The following is a 20,599-nucleotide window of genomic DNA, read 5'->3' as shown; positions in this document are numbered from 1 at the left end:
GCGAGCGGCGGCCGCGCGGCGCGGTGACCCAGCGAGCGCCGGGAGTCCCCGGCCACGGCGGGCGCGGGCCCGCGCGCAGCTGCCGCCGCCGGCGATTGCACAAGGGCCTCTCCCAGGCAGATTGGTTTCTATAGCCAGGGATAATTACTGCACACTCTCATGCCTAGCGTCCTTCCTGTGTTCAAAAAGTGCTGGGGAAGTGCGGGCGTGTGTGTGCGGGCGCGCGCGCAAGGCAATGGGAGCAGTCATGGTAGATAAAATGTGCTTTTCTGGGAAGTAAAAGTACTTGTGGAGACGCCTAATATCATCGACCCCATCGAAGAGCCAGTGGGATTCCGCTTGCCCGAGGCTGCCTCTGCCAGCTTCCGCCTGCCCGCAGTTTGCAACTCTACTCAGCCCCCAGCGCCGGGTTCTCAGGCCTCCACCAGGCACTTAGCATCTATTTGTATTCCCATTAAGGTTGACATTATTGTTATTGTTGTTGTTATTGTTGCCAGCTCTCAGAATCAAAGACCCCGAGTAAGGACCGTTGGCTCCATCTTCTCTCTTACATGTTAGTCCCCACCCTCCTACCCACCACCCCCGGCCCGCGCGCACACACGCCCACCCCTCGCTGCAACTTCCCCGCTGCCCCCTCCCCCGCCGCCTTGCCGAAGCCAGGCTAGGACCTGGTGCCAACTGGGCACCGAACCTCTAATCAACTTCTTGGTTCTCATCCCAGACGTCTATCTGAAGACGGTCTGGTTTCAGGGATGACAAGTGATTCCATCACCAACACCACCCAAAAGAGGGCCGGGGGAAACAGTTCTAACCAATTAATTATGTGTGTCGTATCTACAGGGCGTGCCTTATTGATGACACCTAATGAAGCAAATAATGGATTTGCGGTACCTTGGCTATTCATCTGATCCTTCCAGAAACCCGAGTATTAGGGAGAGATGGATAGTGATGGATGGAAAGAGAGACCGGGACGGGGTAGCAGAAGGGGTCGGTCACAGATCCCTGGAAGCCGACCAGATTTGTTGGGTGTCAGCTTGGAGAAGGCAATCTGAGCCATGATTTAAGCGCGGGCGCAGCGCTGTGAGCCGCTGTCCGACGACTGCCCCCCATCCCCGCTCTGCCTTCCTTTCGCTGCCTTCTTGCCTCCCTTTTGTAGAATGCAGAAGGTGAATAATGAAACCATTTTGCTAATAGTTTATGAGCCATGAGATTGGAAATGTATATGGATAGACCGGAGCACCAGACTAAAATCATTTGAAAGAAGCGTGAGGCTTGGCAGACAGAGAAACCCGCCGTGTCCTCCCTCCCCATCCCGAAGCGGAAAGGGACGGATGAGGGGGCTTTGCGCCTCTCTCTCTCGCCGCTCCATCCGAGGGCAGCGGCGTGGCCCGTCCTCCCGCCAGCCCGAGGGGCTAGAGCGAGAGGGAGATGAATTGGGGTGATGGCGAGATAGCGCAGGCGGGAGATAATCTTTATCACCGGGATTTTTCTTCCAGTGATGGGATCTAAAAAGATCTATCACGCTGGGCAGCTTTCCCCGCGGCGTAAAACAATAGACGTGAACCGAGCGCTGAAGGCAGCCACGGGGACGCAGTCCGCGCGTCCGTCCTTTCTGTCACCATAAGGGCCTGTTCCCCTAGTATGACCACCCAGAAGCTTCCAGAAATACCGGGAGTCCCCCCACCACCACGCCCCCTGCCACCTGACCTGCACACACGCGGCCCGCAAGGTCTCCCCACCCGCTTTCTTTGCGGAGTTCCTACAGTTTCAAAGGTTGGGCTCCCGCGGCAGCATGCTAGATGCCTTAGGGGCTGCGGGGGACCAGGTGGCATGAAAGGTGAAGCTCAGGACTGGATCCACACAGAGGGTCGCAAAACCTGGGGAAAATAGAAGCAGCCAGCTCGGCACGGTGGCCCAAGTAAATGGCCCGCGAGAGACCGCCCCGCGTCTGGCCGGGCGTCCCCGAGAGTTAAAGCGCGCGGGGGAGGGCGAGGGCGGACTCTGTGGGAGGCGGCGGGCTCCAGACCCCGCTCCCCAAGAGGGTCAGTAATTGGAGCGGGAAGGTCGGGACAGGTATGTAGCGCGGGGCGCACAAACCAGGCAGGAGTGCTCCGGGACGCCGGGGCTCCATCCAGCCCCTTCTGGGAGCACCCTAAAGGTCGTGCCGGGCCCGCACCGAAGGGTCTAGGGTCCGAGGGTCCGCTTGGCGGGTTAGCAGGCCCTTGGGGAAGGCACAGGAGCGCGGGCTCCGCGGGGGCTGGAAGGCGCGCACTCGTCTGCGTACAGTCTGGGGCGGTCGGCGCGCGGGACGGCGAGAGCTACTGTCGTGATTCCCTTGGCACCTGTGCCCTTCCCCGCTCCTTCCAAAGTTAGCTGGGTTCTGGGGCAAATAAAATAACTTTGGCGTTTCCGAGGAGGTGATTGCAGGAAGCGGCGTTCGGAAAAGCGTGACGGGGGCTGCGACGTCCCCACACATCAGCTGTGTTGCGGACCCTCTTTGGTCTTCGCCCTGGGCAGGGGCTGCGCGTTTGCCCTTTCTGTGCGCAGAGGGCGGGCTTGCCCTGACGTGGAGAGCAGGTTCCCCCGAAGCCGAGTCTCGCAGCTTCCCTGCACCTGCGGGCCCGCTCTGCCCAAACATGCTGCAGCTGCAGCGTCGGTTTCGCCTGTGCCCACACCCACCCAGGCTGCCTTTCCTACTGACCCTGGCTTATGGGTGACATCCAGTATCAATTTAGCGGAGCAAGCTCCCGAACCCGGGAGTTTGCAGGCGCAAGTGAGCGGGCGTCTGCTGTCATCGGGGATTTTTATTTTAGAGGAAGCACCTGGAATGAAATTAAAAATCGGACCCAATCACCACCCTCCATCCGGCCCTGGCCGGAGGCGAGGGGAGGACTGCACTGCGAGTTGAGTTTACGACTCGCGGTCCGGTAGACCCTTGCCTGCCGGCAGGTGGACGCGGGCTCAGCGCCAAGGCGTCCTGCCCGGAGTGGGGCGGTGAGGAAGACCCTGGGACGCGCCTCCCCGAGGGTTTGTGGCCCCCCGCGAAAACCAGAACGGAAGGCTGGCGGACGCCTTCGCTCTCGTGGTCCTGCCAGGGCCCAAGATTCAAGCATTGTGGGTGGGGTGGGTGGGAGGCCTTGCTAGCGCTGGGGTGGGGTCATTGGTGGTTTCTGGGAAAGGGAACCAGCCATCTAGGAACTCCTTTGTGCCTTGTGAACGCACCTGTTTTCATTTCCCTCCAAAATTCGGGAGTGCCCAACTTCCTCACCCAGCACCTCAAGAAACTCCCAAACCTTGGCACCTTTCTCGCTCCTACCCCTCCGTGGCTCCCACGAATGCACCGCCCTCTTCCCCGCAGTCACCCCCCTGGGACCTCGGCTCCCGGGCCTTCGCCCTTCCCGGTCGGCGTCGGCAGCTGGGAGCAGGGGGCGGGGAAGAGGGGCAGGAGCCGCAAAGGTAGGCAGGCGGGCAGGGCGGGTCGGACACGACCTAGTCCTCCTCCCTTACTAATGTCACAAAACTATCTTAAAATCTAATAAAATTCAATTCCACCGCCCCCCTCCCCGAATCTGTCCCTCCCAATTCCTGCAAAGGGGGCGGGGGAGCGGGCGAGCGTGGTCAGGTTTTCCTAGGGAAGGGGTGATCCCACGCAAACTGACGCCCGCTCCTCTCATTTGTTAGTTGATTCGGGCTAAAAGTTTGCTATTTATAGGCTACACGCGGCAGCCCGAATCCCCGTGCCCGCTTCCCGGTGCGAAGTGAGAGCGGTCCGGGCGGCGCAGCGCGCGGCCCGTCTCGGTCGTGTCCCGTGATCCGGTGTGTTTTGCTTCTGCCCCCACGCGGTTGGCAGCCCGGGAGAAGACCGCGGGGGAGCCCCCGAAACCACCCACTCGCTCCGGCTGGGAGAGCCGCCCCGCAGCCCGACCATGTGAGTCCGCGCCGACCCCGCTGGGCGCGCGCGGGCGGGCGAGCGGGCGCCGAGGAGGAGGTGCCGCCGCTCCACCTCCCGCGCCCCCCGGCCCCCCTCCCCCACCCCACTTTGATTTCCCCCTCTCTCTTTCCCTGCATCTCTTACTCTCCCGTCACCTCTTTGGCCCTGCTCTCAACTTCCAGCTGAGTTTGCATCTGGGCACAAAGAGGGCCAACGCTGGCCTTTACGTGGGAGGCGGGGTGGGCGCGCGTCTTTCGCAAAAGAAGAAAACTGCGGGGCTGGAGCGGGTGGGGGCAGTGCGTGCCAGAGCCGGCCTGTAGCGCGGCCCCGTGCGCTGGGGGAGGGGAAGAGGAGCGTTTAGGATCGAGACCTTTCCTTGCGCGGTGGCTCGGACCACAGGATGGGAACGCAGTGCCCTCGGAGCCTGACCATTTGGGACCCTCCCTCTGCGGTGCGGGGACTGATCGGTCTTAATCAAAAGTCCCGGAGGCGCCTCGGGGCCGAAAGGAGGGAAAGGGCGAGGAAGGACGTGGGCGCGGGCTGGGGCTGGCCGGAAATAGAGTCAGGGTTCGGTGCCCAAATTCCAGGTAAACGGGGGCGCTGCGATGCCGGTATCCAGCGGCGGCGGACAGGACTCGCGTACGGCGCGAGCAAAGGTGCGAGCGGATCGCAGCGGCGGGCCCTGGGGCTTGACCTTGTCCTCCTTTTTTCTAAATGCCAGAGCCGCAGACGATGCTTCAGTGTTTTAGAAATCAAACCTCAAGGAGGCGGGGAGCAGGGCAGTCCCGCGAGGTGCCAGAGCTCGGGCGAGCGCAGCGCTCTCGGCGCGCGGCTTCGGCGCCGGGTACGGCTGCGCGCGCCGGCTGTAGCAGCGGCTGGGCGCTCGCTCTTCCTCCCCGGCGCGCTGCGGCGGATTGGAGACCGGTGCTCCGAGGGTCACGGGGCCCTTTCTCGCCCGGATCGGGACACGACTTTGGGAGTGCGGGCTTTGGCGAAGACTGCCCCTGGAAATAACTTCCAGCGCAGATCCCTTTGGCCAAAAAGGAAAACCTCACTGCGGGGGTGTGCAAAAATTAGGGACAAAGCTAGGCTTGGCTTTGTAGCTCTCAGGGCCCCGTGCCCTCGCCGACTTCTCAAGTGCCACCACTTTCTCCTTGAATACGGGATGTCCTGGTTATAAACCCCTTCGGTCTGCACCCCCTCCTTCCCCCAGTAAGAGCTCAAGCGGCTTTTTTCGAATAGCCTGGTCGGGGGCGAACCTCTAGCACCGGTCCTGTCCGTGCCAGTGCAGCACGGAGGAGACTCTCTCCCCAGGGGGTGCGCACCTGGAGTTCTCGGGCTCCCAAAGCGGGGGTGAGGGGGTGGAGCGCAGGGTACGCCTAGCCGGCCCCGGCTTCCCTGCAGAGCTCACGGTGCAGGAGTAGTCTGGTTCAGACAGGACCAGAGGCGCCCACACCTGGCCCTGAGCTGCCCAACGTCTCACCAGAGCCCGCCCAAGACAGCTTGCGAAAATCCCAAGCAGAAGCAAGTTCCTGCTGCTATTCGTGAGCCAAAGCGGGGAGAGGGGTAAATGTGAAACTTCACACAACTCCGTGGTCAGAAGCCCCTGGCATTGACCCTGAGTGTTGGGGGCTGGCTTCCCTCCCCACCCCATCCCGACTGTAAATGCCGCTCAGCTGTGCTGCCGCGAGTTCGCAGAGTCGCTGGTCTCTGAAGCCTTAAAGGGGGACGAAAGGAAGGAAGAATGCATACAGTAAGACCAAAGCAGAGAAGGCAAAGGTGCGATAAAAGGAAAAGCCCGCTGAGAAAGAATGACCCAACCGCCAGCTGTTTCTCCTCATCCCCTTTGAAAACAGCTTGATCTTTCTCCAGCGAAGGGGTTAGCCGGAGAGCAGCTCCCAGGTGACCCCAAGGATGGCTGGGCCTTCGCAGGCTGTTCCCAGGGTTTCACCCGTGCGCGCCTGGCTCAGGTGCTGCGTAAGGGTGAAGGCCGAGTGCGCCCTCCTTGCAACCACAACATTTGTGCGTGGGCATAAACCCAGGGGCCTGGAGGTGGGCGCAGCGCACCGGGCTCCTGGGTTGGTGGTGGGAGAAGAGTGCTGGCCTAACTCATTCTGCTTGCAGCTGCTCTGTGAACCAGTAGGGCATTCACCCCGCCTCTGACCAGGTCCTAAAACTCCCTCCTTTCATCAGGGGAGATCCCCCTGCTTAGGCTCTGCGCCCAGGTTTGCGCTCTGCACGGGAATCCTGCTTCTCAGGGCCCGCTGCAGGTTCCTTTCTGGTCTGTCCTTTCGCGCCTGGCCTCTACTTGCACGGTCGCTAGGCCGCTGGGGGCTTCACCCACAGGTCTGTGCTCTGGGAAAGAAGTTGTTCTCAGTATGAGCCAAGGCATTTCCAGCATCCAGGCACAAGCAGAAGAGAAACTGTGTGTGTGTGTGTGTAGGGAGGTGGTGGCAGAGATCTGGAAGGCCTGCTTGTCTTGACGTCAGTTAGAGAAGGAAGAAGAAATTGTCTCTAAAAAAGCTTGTTTTCAAGGACTCTGGAAAGCAGCCGCAAGAAAGATTTCCAGATCCTTCAGCCGGGTGGTCTGTAAGCCCCGAGAGCAGGTGACGCACTCTGAGTTTGGCTACGGTGTCTGCATGTGTTCACCCATGCACAGGCCTTGCCCTTCTTACATGGCCACCCTTTTATGAATCATCAGAGCATGAACACCTGACAGTGGCCCAGTGGCACTTACTGTGATGCTGTGTGTATATGGGAAGAATGATCTGCTCGATCCCTCCCAGACCAAGAGTTTTTAGGATCCCTGAAATTCCCTGCTGGAGTATACCAGTCCCTGCCTTCCTGAGCCTCACCTGTAATCCCTCAGCTCCTCTACCCTTGTGGCTGGGTCATCTAGGGACTAAAAGGGCTGTTAGCCAACCCCAGCGGCCCTCTCCCTTTCCCAAGCTAAACCTTTCCTGGAGTAGAGAACTGTGCTGGGTGTGTGTGTATGGATGAAGGCAATGACCAGACTTTCCCTGAAAGCTGGAACAGTCTCCTTGGCTTCTTCCTGTCTGTTCTGACCTCCAACCCAGATTTTCTTCATTCAGCAATGCTTATTGCTAACCTGGGTGTTCTCCCTTCTAGGGACTTCTTTAGCTAACTAGTAAGGACTAGCAACTAAGTACAGTCTCCATCTGAGATTTCATTTGCTCATTAAATTCACACATTTCCAAGCAAGGACCTGAGACTTTTCAGATACCCAAATTAGCAGGGGGTGGAGGGGTAGGAGAGGACAGGATTGCCAAGAACCCGGAGAACAACTGAGGGGCTCCGCTGTAAGGGGAGTTTCAGGCCACTCGATGCTTTCCAGTTAGGTCTCTCCAGGTGTCACTTCATTTGCCCTCCAATGAAGAACTGGGACTCTCAGATCATGGGACTATGTTAGCCACCTATTCAGGTCTGTATTCTGGCTGGCATTTTTGGACTTGGACCACTGAGTTCTGAGGGGACCTGTGGCGTCTCCTGTACTCTTCTCTGTCTCACCTTTGACGCACAGTAAAGGCATTTGTTTCCACCAGGTTCTTGTTCACTTTCAGCGAGCTGATTTCAGTTTCTGTATGTCTCAAGTTTCCTTACAATAACAGCACCTGCAGCAGATATGTCTGGCCTCTGTAGGACAAGATGCCTCCTGCCACAGTTCTCCAGGTAGTTCTGGCTAAAACTGCCTTGCCTTAGACACAGCTCAAGATGAAAGTGACATTGTTTTTTATCTGAAGTATTCAGATACATGCCCACCCCTCCCCCCCCAACCTGTTCAGAATCAACCTGGTCATATTACCACTTAAGCAGACATGGCATAAAAGATAAACATGACTTTTTATGTAGAAATGTATTTGAAATTTAAAAATTACAGCTTAGATAAATACTACAACTTTAGGGAATTGTATCTTGGAAATTGAAACTTATTTTCAGAATTTTACATGTAACTGTAACATACGTCTTTATAATTCTCTGAATCTGCTACCAACTGGTTTAACAATTATGTATTTAAATAATTCCCCTCTACCCCCAACTTGTAAACTCTCTTCAACTTTTCTGCCTGTACAACCTACTTGGTAGGAGTTTGCAGTTCAGAAAAATTAACTTTGGGGGTACGTGGTATATACTACCCATTTATTTAAACTGCATTTTGTTGCTAACATTCTAATGGTCTTTAGAGTATTTCTTTGTTAGAGAAAAGATGTCTTTTACAGGGAGGAGGCATACTGAGTAATTAGTCTTTATTTTTTGTTCTTAGGTTTTACTATCAGAGATACGTTGTTGCTTCCAACTCCTGTATCTCACATACATTAAGGAAAGATTCAAATTGCTGAATTCTGAAAAATCATCCCTCCTCTTTCCAAAGTAATTATTATTCAATTACTTTGAATTAAACGTTTTAATATAATTTAGAGGGGAGAAGGTTCCCACATAGATTCATTAATCAGTGACGGCCAAATTGGCTAAGCTCTTGACGAGCAACATTTGGAAATAAAAATTTAAAATCAAAAAAGCTGAAGTTTCACCTGGGAAACTGCAAACCAAAAATGCCATTTGGGAGCACAGCATTATTGATAAGTGACACAGTTAAATAAAGAGAATGAAGAGACATGGTCAGCTGCTGATTCATCTAGAAGCAGTGTTGTGTCCCTTAAAATCATTTGGGTGATAAATTGTATGAAATTATTTTGCATGGGAAAAAGTAGCTTCCTGCTTCTTTTACTGGGTATTTTAAACCAGTTTTTTTTAATGGAGTAAAATTCATATTAAATAAAGGTCACTGTTTTAACCATTTTAGACCATACACTTTAGTAGATTTTTGCCGCATTTATAATGACATGTACCTATCGTCTTCATCCAAATCCAGAACAATTTTTCACCTCCAAAAGAAACCTCAAACCCAATAAGCAGCAGTTCCTCATTCTTCCCCTAGTACGCTCTCTGCTCTCTGTCCCTATGGGTTTGCTGATTCTGGGCTTCTCCTTTCTTTGGAATTATATGATACGTGGCCTTTTTGTGTCTATGTCCTCTCACTTAACACAGTGCTTCCCAGTAGTAGTTGATGGTTTAGATATATCATATTTTGTCTGCATATTTGTTAGTTGGCTCATGTTTCATTTATTTCCACTTTTTGGCTCTTGTGAATCATGCGGCTGTGAACATTAGTGTACAACATTTTGTTTAAATGTGTGTTTTCAGTTCTCTTGGGTATAACTTTTTTAGGAACCACCAGACTGCTTTCCACAGCAGCTGTGATTTTATATTCCCACCTAAACATAGATGAGATCCAATTTTTCTGTATCTTCATCAATGCTTTGCTTTTTTTTTTTTAGATAGCCATATGAGTGTGTGTTAGTAGTATCTCATGTGGTTTTCATTTATATTTTTGTAATTAATGACGTGCATTTTCTTGTGTACTTACAGGCTATGCATGAAGATACTTCGAAAAGTTTAAGAAAAAGGAAATTAAAAGTTAAGATTGGCCAGCGCCGCGGCTCACTAGGCTAATCCTCCACCTTGCGGTGCCGGCACACCGGGTTCTAGTCCCGGTTGGGGCGCCAGATTCTGTCCCGGTTGCCCCTCTTCTAGGCCAGCTCTCTGCTGTGGCCAGGGAGTGCAGTGGAGGATGGCCCAAGTGCTTGGGCCCTGCACCCCATGGGAGACCAGGATAAGTACCTGGCTCCTGCCATCGGATCAGTGCGGTGCGCCGGCCGCAGCGCACTGGCCACTGCGGCCATTGGAGGGTGAACCAACGGCAAAGGAAGACCTTTCTCTCTGTCTCTCTCTCTCACTGTCCACTCTGCCTGTCAAAAAAAAAAATTAAGATTATTTTGGTGCAAAAATATTAAATTCCATACATAGTTTTATCGTAATACACACCTTCCATGAACTTTTTGAAGATGTCTTCTGTATGTTAGAGAGATGTCTATTCAGGGCATTTGCTCATTTTTAAATTGGGCTGTTTGTCTCTTTGTTGTTGAATTGTGTGGGTTCATTACATACTCTGATTGCTAGATCCTTACTATATCCGTGATTTTTAAATATTGATCTTAACTCCCATTCAGTGGACTGTTTTCACTTTCTTGATAGAGTCCTACAACTTATACAAGTGTTAAGTTTTGATGAATTCCAACTTAGTAATGGTTATTTTAACAATATATGCATTCCACATGCATGAGAAGACTAAATTAAACACCACAACAATGTTCTACTGCAAACTCTAAATAAAAGGAAGGTTTCTGTAAAGCCCAAAGAACATAATCGAATTCAGGTGATCACAGAGTATGTAAGTTACTGCTGTCAGTCAATAGAAGGTAACAGCAAGGGCCAGAGCTCCCTTGACCTTTTTATTCCAAGAAGTCCTGAGTTACTCAGATAAGGTGTCTACCCCAGTGAATGAGATCTTTTATCTCAGGATGACAGTTGTTGTTTTTGTAAATTATCATTATCAAATGCATCTACCAAGAAATTTCAAAGAGTCTCCTCTGTTTAAATAACATTAAGGATCTACCTTAAACCAACAACAACCAGGAAAATCAAAGCAAAAATTGGCAGGGTGTTCCTAACTGAACAAATTTCTAGCACACAGTCCTGGGGAGTCACATCACACGCTTGTGAAGTTCCTGGGAGAAAGGTCTTGGAGTCAGAGGCAAGAGGAATTAAATCATTGCACAACACTTTTAAAACAAAAAGGAACAAAAGAGTAAGGATATAAATTATGTTTATAAAACTTTGCCTGGTATCTCAAATTGGTTGCTTAGGGAAAATTAATTAAAAATATCCCACACAGTGGCTTAAATCAGGTGTTCATTTTGTTTAGTTAGTTAGTTATTGGGGTAAGGAGGCTGCTGGTGAGCACTGGTTTAGAGACCTCTGATTTTCAGACGGGATTTCTTCATGTGTCAGTTCATGGCACGGGCCCTTGACAAACCACTGGACATGTTGTAAGTGCCCCTTTGTGGAGCTCCTGCATGGCCAGTGCGTCCATACAGGGCTGGCATCCTGCAGAACTCCTGAAAGAGCCTGAGCGAAACCCAGCTTCCTCAGCCGTGGAGTAACACTGTCATCACACAGTCATGGTGGTGCTAAAATGGAGTAATAGATGTGTTTTATTAGTTTAGTGGGTTTGCATATTTATATTGCACTTGAATGCACTAGTGACTGTTTTAAGATTTAGAAAATGAAGTTTTGGGTGGGCATTTGGTATAGTTGGATACCTGCATCCCATATCAGAGTGCCTGGGTTAGTGTCCCAACTCTGCTTCTGATCCAGCTTCCTCCTAATGCACACCTTAGGAGACAGCAGGTGATGCCTCAAGTGGTCAGGTCCCTGTCACCCATACAGGAGACCTAGATTGAGTTCCTGTCCTCTGGTTTCAGCCTACCCCAGCTGTAGTTTGTTTCATACTATAGACTGCTAAAACTGTGTTTTGAGGCCCTTGCTGTGGTATAGCAGGTTAAGCCGCTGCCTGCAGTGCCAGCATCCCATATAGACCGGGGTTCAAGTGCTGGCTGCATCTCTTCCAATCTAGCTCCCTACTAATGTGCCTGGGAAAGCAGCAGAAGATGGCCCAAGTACTTGGGCCCCTGAGCCCACGCAAGAGACCCAGAAGAAGCTCTTGGCTTTGGCCTGGCCCAGCCCTGGAAGCTCTCTGTCTCTATAACTCTGCCTCTCAAATAAACAAATCTTAAAAAAAAATGTAGATGTCTTAAATTTGCAAGTCAATCTCATTTGCTCTTTTAAATAAATAAAAATTTAAAAAAATTCAGTCCTAAAATAATCCTATGAGGTAGGTACTATTATTTTCCCAGTTCTACAAGTGAGAAGATTGAGACTCGGGCTTTTTCTCTAACTTGCCCAGGTTCATATACCTGATGAATGGCCAAGCTTGATGTTTGAGCCCAGGTAATCCAGCTCCGGGGTCCACGTTGTAACTTACCTACCACATTATGCTGTTCAAAATTAAAAAGTATGTTGTGGCTTGTCCTTCAAGGCTGCACTGTCGGGGCAAACAGGGTGACAGTGTTCTTCCCACAAGAAGCACCCAAGACAGGCTTGGGTGAACATGTCCATCTTGATTCACAGCCACATACACTTTTAAAAGGGCAGGCAGAAGGGGCGTAACTAATTCAAGGCAACACTAATTCTATAGGACAGAACCGACACTGGCACCAATGTGCCTCTCCAATCAGCTTGAAGGTCACATTACCTGATTGGCAGAGGGTGGGTGTGGGGGAAATGCGCCTGGGGGTCCCACCGCCTGCCAGCAGTCAGGCGATCTGTATGGGCTAAGCAGGCAGCCTCATGGGATCGCCCACACTATGTATTTTCAATGACAGTCTGAATCTCTGTATTAATTGATTCAACAAGTATTTATTCAGTGCCTGTTATATGCCAGACTTCTCTTGAAATGGTGGAAAATCTAGCAACCCTGGTCTGATTTCCTGCATCCTCTTATGGCAATAGTCAGCGGCCACTGAATCATCAGTGTCATCTTTTGACCTGATCACCCAGTTTGGCTTGATTCATTCACTGTTTACCTACATAAGCCCTGAAATCAATCAAGTTTGTTACTGCTAACATAGGACATGGGCAAAGAAAATAGATCATAAACACTAAGCAGAAAGGCAATAGTACACATAGGAAATAAACATTGTGACAAGAATTTAGTTCTGCAAAGTTCTCTTAATGCTAGCATTAGCCACAGAGCAATGAGCCACTGAGATTTGTTGGGTACCCACAGAGCACTTAAGCCATGAAACAAACCCTTAAAATATAAGTGTTGAAATCAGTAAGATGAGCAAAACCAGCTCACAAAAGGAAATAATGTAAATTAATGAGAAATACAGTAAACATACAAGTTGGATACCTCTAATTTATCTCTTAGGAAGAGATTTTTTTCCTTATGTACAAAGGCTAAACACTAAGTAATATCAGGTCTACCAGGTAGGCTTCAGAACATGCCACGGAATTGGGAAATGGTCAGCCCAATCTTTAGTGCTTCCAAAATACTCATGCAGTGTGGTTGTAACAGTTACTTTGAGTACTACAGGCTCCAAAAGGGCCTCATGAATGACAAGAGAATTAAATATGCACAGTACGATATAATCATTGCATGTTTTCCAATGAATTTTAAGTTTTGAACAATGGCTGATTATTATTCATTAGTCTCCTTGATTAGCAAGAAACTTAGTAAACGTGTCCACATTAATCAGCTATTTGACTATTTAGGATTGAAGAGTCTGCTCTTTGAAGGTCTGGCACAGAGGAAACATCTTGATATTCTGTTATGGCCCGTGTCACATAGCTTGACCCTCACTCACCATTTGACCGATACCAGGTCCATAAGCAGATGCACTGCTCAACAGATTGGTAGGCTGTTGACAAAGGTGCTAACAGTTGGTCCAGCTCCGTATTTATCTGCCTTTAATATTAAGTAACTAGTAGAGCTGCTTTTTGTGCTGTAACCTTTGCTGTGATATGGTTTTTGTTTAATTCTTTAGAATGCAAAAACAACTGCAGATTTACTGAACAACACATGTTGCCTACCTGCTACATTTTAAGGCAGAGTTTTGTAAATGCTTTCCTTCCTATTCAGTGCTGTGAAGTAGGTAGACAGGTAGCGGGGAAGGTAGGTCTGGAAATGTAATATGAATCGCACCAAGAGGAGAAAATGAGGCTAAGAGATCATGCCCATGACTGCATAACTAGTGAAGGTGCAAATCTGGGCGTCAACTACAGGCCCCTGGTGCCATGACCAGGGCTCCGCTGCCACACCTTCTCAGCCCTTCTGAGGGTTCATGCCACCTGGACACTGCCACCAGCTTGGCCTGGGTTATTGGTGTGAAATGTAGAGTTCTGAGCCCTGCTCTAGAAAAGTTGAATCAGGACTCAGAATTTTCAGTAACATCCTTAAGAGATTCTGATACACAGGAAATGTTAGGCATTGGCGTTCTACATGTCAAATATCTTGAAATACTTGGTTAGGTTAGTTTGACTTGAAGCAAAGGTAATTTTATAGGAAAGGAGATGCTTTCTGACCACATGTAATACAAGATCAGTGTACTCTGTTAATGGTTATCTCACACACTGGGATTTAAATAAGAAGTTCAAAGGGCTCTCCCAGTTTGTTGTCCTTATCTGAAATATTCCATTTAAGTATGTATACTTAATTTTTGAAAATTTACTTGGTGAGGGACACGCGCATCCACTGGTTCACTTCCCATGTGCCCACAATGGCAGGGCCAACACCAGCAGCTGGGAAATCCATACAGGTTCCCAGTGTGGGTGGGAGGGACATATTTACTTGAGTGATCATAGCTGCCTCTCCGGTCTGTGTTTGCAGGAAACTAGAGTCAAGAGCCAGAGCTGGGAATCCAATCCAGGCACTGTGATGTGGAACAGGGATGTCTTAATCACTGGCTAATCACATGCTCCACGTGTGATGTTTGCATTAAAAGCCAGTTCTGTGGGACCATACCCCACAAAATATTCATCAAGTATTTATTAATGTGTTAAATGCTATGTTAAGCACTTGAAGAATAGTAATGAACAAACTGTGGTTTCTGACCTCATGGAGTCAAACTAGTCAGTGGGGGCAAGCTGTGAGTAGGTGTTTTACGCTAAAAGCTTTCTTGTAGACAAGTGCAATTGTGAAATCATGAGCTCAACAGACTTCTTTGCTATTGGAGGTTTCATAGCCTCGTAGGTGCTAATGTGTACTGTGAATATCTGAGAGGGGATTATGGTATATGATGCTTTCAGGCTTATCAGAGCGTTTCTTGTGTAAAGAACCACTCATAGGTCTAGTGCTATACAGAGCACTTCAATGAAATCTGGAGACCCCTGGAAGTACCAGTACCCAGGTGTTAGTGGAGATATGGAGCATATCAGACAAACAGAATCACACTGCATGTCCCTCCCCTGTGCAGAGCTATTGTCGTGTTCGAGAGAGCACTGGGGTCTGAGATAAGCAGTGAGAAGATTTTAATCCCAGATCCAGTGTCCCAGGATATAAATCAGCTCTGGGCAATCTTTGGAGGCCTTGGGTTGGGCATGAAGTTAGACGTGGGATAGATCCCTGGATGTGTCTCCGACCTCTTCAGCTGGGAATTGGTCAGGGCAGAAGAGTTGTTGAAGTGTCCTCCAGGGACCTGGAGGCCACCCTGGAGCTTGTTATGTGAGAAGGACAGTGTTTAGTGGGGATCACACGCCGGTGTTTGCAGACTGAAGGCTGCATATCACTTGAGGGGCACTTAACCTTTGGCTGGGTATGTAGAAGGCGATTATTTGTTGAAGATGCTTCCAGTATATTGCTGGTCAGCTTTTATCAAGATATTTGTTGGAAAAAGGAAAAGTTAGGCATTCTTAGTGGGTTACCTAAGCCCAACTGCCCCCAGTTTGTTTTTTTTTCCCCCTCAGGCAGTGGCTGTATTTAAACAGAACAGAGTGACTTGGCAACTGCTCACATAACTCAAGACTGGTGTGTTCACCTGATGGATGGGTTAAAATGGTTTTATTGTTAACATTTATCAAATTACCCAGAAAACCGCCACATCACCACCTTGATTTCCACCCCTGGAGAGTTCTTGAGGCAACCTCTTCAAAGTTTTTGTTTTTCTTAGGTGTCATACTATTTTTTTTTTGTTTGTTTGCTTGTTTTTAAGATTTATTTATTTGAAAGAGTTACACAGAGAAAGGAGAGGCAGAGAGAGAGAGAGAGAGAGAGAGAGGTCTTCCATCTGATGGTTCCCTCCCCAATTAGCCACAATGGCTGGAGCTGTGCCGATCCAGAGCCAGGAGCCAGGAGCCTCTTTCAGGTCTCCCACGTGAGTGCAGGGGCCCAAGGACTTGGGCCATCTCCCACTGCTTTCCCAGGACACAGCAGAGAGCTGGATCAGAAGTGGAGCAGCCGGGTCTTGAACCAGTGTCCATATGAGATGCTGGCACTTCAGGTCAGGGCGTTAACCCACTGTACCACAGCGCTGGCCCCGTGTCATACTATTTGAAGATCTGTTGCATTATTGTTTATTTCTACACATGCTTCCTCGTGGTTATAAACATGAAATAAAGAAATGCAGTAGTATCCCAGTAAATCAGGAGTTCATCACCTGAATATTTCAATGCTGGAGGCAAACTGCATTTTTCCTTCTTTTTCAGGGAGGAAATTGTTTATTTCCTCATTCACTGTGAACAGACCTCAAACCTCTAAGTGTCAGTGTCTTAAGCTCAAGTCAGTCCAAACTCAGTTTACTCTTTTAATCACTTTGAACCAAGAGGAGTTAAGTGCAATTGTTGCCTTCAGGGAGCTGACATCGTAGGTGCACAGGCAGTTGGAAAGAGTTAAGACACATCTTGCACACAAATATTCCGTGAATCAGGAGGTTGGAAACACTGTGGTGGGCCCCAAAGAGTCTAACTTGGTCATGAAGACTGAGAGAAAGCTTACTCCCAGAGCTGACTTTGAGACTGGTGTTGAAAGATGGGTAGAAGTAGAACTGCTGAAGTAGAAAAGGGTTTTGTATGTAGAGGCAAGAATGTACATAAAGACACAGAAATTGGAGAAATAGAAGGCCTATTTGGGACACAGCAGAAGTGTATTTAGGATAGAGGAAGTGGGAGAGCCAACAAGGAAGAAGGTGAGAGTAGTTCTGCGGGCCCTTCAACAGGCTATACTGTTGGGTAGATGATCTGTTCATCTACACTTTGCACCCTAAAAAAAAAACAGGGCCAATTACTACCGCTGCTGCTGCTCACTGAAGATTCATGCACATTTCTGTTGCACAAGGGCACTTCAGAAAGTTCATGGAAACATGGAACTAAAAGATAAAACTATAAACTTTGTATCTTCGCATAAATGCCAAAGTTCTAGACACTTTTGTAATCAATGATGCCAGCCACTTGATCCACCCCTGGAGAACTGAGGGCCCTGGGAATTTAATAGTGTCAGCTTTCCCTTTTACATCATGAATTACAGAAAAATGAGTAGCCATTGCATTATCTTCAGAGCCATACTGGTAAAGCCATGTTTCATCTGCTATTACAATTCTTGAAAGACACGTCTGAATCTTGATTCTACTTGTTTAAAAGTTCCACTGAACTCTCTCTCATCTGCAGCCGATTCTGCAGTTCTGTAGTACAAACAGTTCTGATACACTTTGAACATGCTTCAAACTTGATCTGTTCAGACATGTTATAAAAAAAATTAGTGTAAGTTTATTTTGGTGTAAATTTTGAAACCCATGCATAGTTTTTTCATCATGGGCATTGTCTGTGAACATTTTGAAGACCCTTCATATAGCTTTTTCTGCCAGAGATAACCACTAAGAGGTACAACATTTCCCAGGTTCCTTCACATCTAGTTGGGACCAAATGATTGTTCTCCACAATAAAATATGAGTGTCACTTCCAGGCTAAAGTGCTTAAGAAGTGCGAGTGCCCCTTCCACTGTGGATTATGGAGAGAGAACATAATAATCGTTGAAGGACCCTGAGTCCAGATGAGTGTGTACCTTAGGTTTGTATGAATGAAAAATACATTTTTGTGGTATTAAGCTGCTGAGATGCAGGGATCTATCTTCTATGGTAGCTAGAGTTACCTTAAATAATACAAGTCTTTCCTTACAGGCCTTTATAATTCAGACTAGTAAGTGTAACTTAGTAAAAATCCTGTAACTAATCATGGGTGGAGCTAGGCTGCAAATCTAAGCCTTTCTTCTCTTTTTGTGCTAGTTCCATGGTTTGGTCTAATGTCTACTTGCTAGTAAGTATCCATTGTTGATTGTCAATCCATACATCTTTTGTGGAGGCCCTGACTCCTATAGACAGCCTCCCATTGAGTAGTTCTACTTGAAAGTCTGTATTACTTAGGGCACAAAGTAAACTGTTTCAAAACAAGACTCCAAACTCACAGTGGATTAAATGAGTAAAGTTTGTTTCTCACATGAATGGTCCAGTGATGAGAATGGTTGGTCTGGACTATCTATTTCATTGGCCTTTTAAATTTTTCATATTGTTTTCCTGCCATCCACTTGCATAACTGAAGCTAACCCAGCTCCTTGTTATCTGGGGCAAACAATTTTCTTTTAAACAAATAACACAGAGATTATACTCTTGTGCACTTGTTCCGTTGTCATAAACTTATACCACCTCAGCTAGCTGCAAGGGAGGCTGGCCAAAGTGGCCATTTAGGAGGTGGTTATATGCTTAACTGAAATGGAACCCAATGAAAGAATAGGAACAAGAACCTTGGAAGGCAACCTTCCTTCGGGCACACGAGTCTGGCTCTCAGTTCTTGAGCTTCAGAGGGTATCAAACCACCCTCAGCCATCTACCCACAACTTACTTCTCATCTTGTATTCCCTCGATTGTTTAATGGCCTCATCACCCTCCTAGATGCCCGGAGAACTGAGAGAGATATTTTGCATTTTTATTTTACCTTAATCTCCATTGCCAGACATTTTTATCTCTTAAATGTCTTTCAAAACTACCTGCTCCATTTAATCCCCTACTCCTGCCTTGGCTTGTGCCTCATCGTCTCTCACATGGACTTTAGTTGATCTCCTAACTGGTCACCCTGTCTCCAGTATCAACCTATCAAGGTCATCCTTCACACCACCAGGAGAGTGATTTTTCTAAAATGCAAATCTGATCATCATTTTCCTCCCTTTTTACAACCCTTCAGTGATTTCCCATGGCAAAAGTCCAAATTGCTTTGCAGAGCACAAAAGGTCCTCTGTGGTTTAGTCCCTGACTCTCTCCAGCCTCATTTCTGATGCTTCACTATTTCCCGCCCCAAAACAGATCACACTCACGGCTCCAGTTGTACTGAACGATGTCAGACTTTCATTTCTTTGTGTCCCTGCTCATACTTCCTTTTGTAGATAAATGGTTATGTACATTTCAACATCTACCACACGCCGCTGCTGTGACATTATCCCAGCCCACTCACAGGCAAATTTTGTCATGCTTTACTTATTATGATTCATTTCTTCTGCAAACTCCAGTGAATGGAATACCTGTGCTAAGTACTGCACATGGTAAGCCAATATGGTCTTGGCCCTTATGGATTTTGCAGTCTAATAGCAGGGCTGGGCATTTATCAACTATACTCACAAACAAATGTGAAATTGCAGCTTTTTTTTTTTTAAATGTTTGGGGCTACCATCGTGGTACAGCAGGTTAAGCCACTACCTGTAATACTGGCAGTCCATAATGGAATGCCAGTTCAAGTCCTGACTGCTCTGCTTCTGATCCAGCTCCCTACTAATGTGCCTAGGAAAGCAGCAGAAGATGGCTCAAGTCTTTGGGGCTCTGTACCCAAAAGAGAGACTGAGATGAAGTTCTGGGCTCCTGGCTTCAACCTGAACCAGCCTCAGGCACTGTGACCATTTAGGGAGTGAACCAGCAGCAGGAAGATTGATCAACATCTTCTCTCTCTCTCTCTCTCTCTCTCTCTGACTCTGCCTTTGAAAGAAAGAAATAAATAAACATAAAAAGAAAAGTATCTTAAAATTTTTAAAACCACTTTTTAAAAAATATTTTCATCTACTTGAAACAGCATCAGAGAAGAGATAGAGACAGATATCTTCCATCAGCTGATCCAATCTCCAAATGCCTGCAACATCCATAGCTGAGCCAGGCTAAAGCCAGGAGCCCAGAACTCTATCCAGGTCTCCCACGTGGATGGCAGGGGTCCAAGCATTTGAATCATTATCTGCTGCCTCCCAGGATGCATCAGTATGAAGCTGGGTCAGAAGCAGAGATTCTGGTTCTCAAACCAGCACAGGTTTAGAATGTGCGCATCCCAAGTCGCAGCTTAACCCACTGTACCGCAGATTCCATCCCAAAATCAAAGTTTTGATAAATGCCATGAGGAAGAGACAAGGACATGATGATTAGCACACACTAGGAGAATTTGATGGGGAATTGGTAGAATAAAGGAGGCCTTTCAACATAGAAGTATGTTTGAGCAGAGAAAGATGAATTAACCAAGCGAGAAAAATGAATTGCAGGCACAGAGAGCAAAGTGTCTCAAAACCTTGTGTTAAGAGAGAGTTTGGGATATATGAGAGGACCAAGTAACACCCAGGTTCAGTGAAGGTACTGGTGGTGGTGTGGGGTCCAGGATGAGGTCGCATATCTAAGGATTAGACTATGAAGAACATAATCAACCATGCTAAGGATTCTAGGAGGAATGAGAAGCCATTTTTAGTGAGATATAGAAGTCATGATCAGGTATTTTTTTAAATGAAGGATTCATTCTGGCTACTGTGAGGAGTGAATTTGAGGGATAGCCAAGTAGATGATGCTAGACTTATAGCTCAAGCAAGAGATAACTGATATATTGAAATAGGAATGTGACCATGGAGATGAACTCAAACTTACTTAGAATTGCATATAACAGACAAGGGAAAGGGAGGTGACAGTGTTGATCCCTGTGTTCCTTGGTGAGTGATGAAGCTGGTCATGGAGATCATGAACACGGGGAGAGAACTGGTTGGGAAAGAGTTTGAATGTGAGGACCCTTGGAGAACACATCTCCATATATAAAGCCTATCTCTACCACTTTGTGTGTATGATGTATAATTACTATTGTATGTATTATTTTTTATTAGATTCAGAGCCCCTCAAAAGAATGCAGCAA

At 48.1% G+C, this 20,599-nt stretch overlaps 1 protein-coding gene across 1 annotated transcript in view; it reads left to right on the top strand.

The window, feature by feature from the left end:
- Window positions 1-3,719: 3,719 nt before the first annotated feature.
- Window positions 3,720-20,599, top strand: part of ESRRG (estrogen related receptor gamma) — a 656,681-nt gene continuing 639,801 nt past the window's right edge. The window contains exon 1 of the mRNA XM_051820569.2: window positions 3,720-3,928. The gene's annotated coding sequence lies outside the window, so the exon portion shown is untranslated. The remainder of the gene's footprint in view (window positions 3,929-20,599) is intronic.

Source organism: Oryctolagus cuniculus, chromosome 13, assembly GCF_964237555.1.
Source record: "Oryctolagus cuniculus chromosome 13, mOryCun1.1, whole genome shotgun sequence".
Taxonomy (NCBI): Eukaryota; Metazoa; Chordata; class Mammalia; order Lagomorpha; family Leporidae; genus Oryctolagus; species Oryctolagus cuniculus.
The sequence above is the reverse complement of the archived record's forward strand: the minus strand, read 5'-3'. Positions and strand labels throughout refer to the sequence as shown.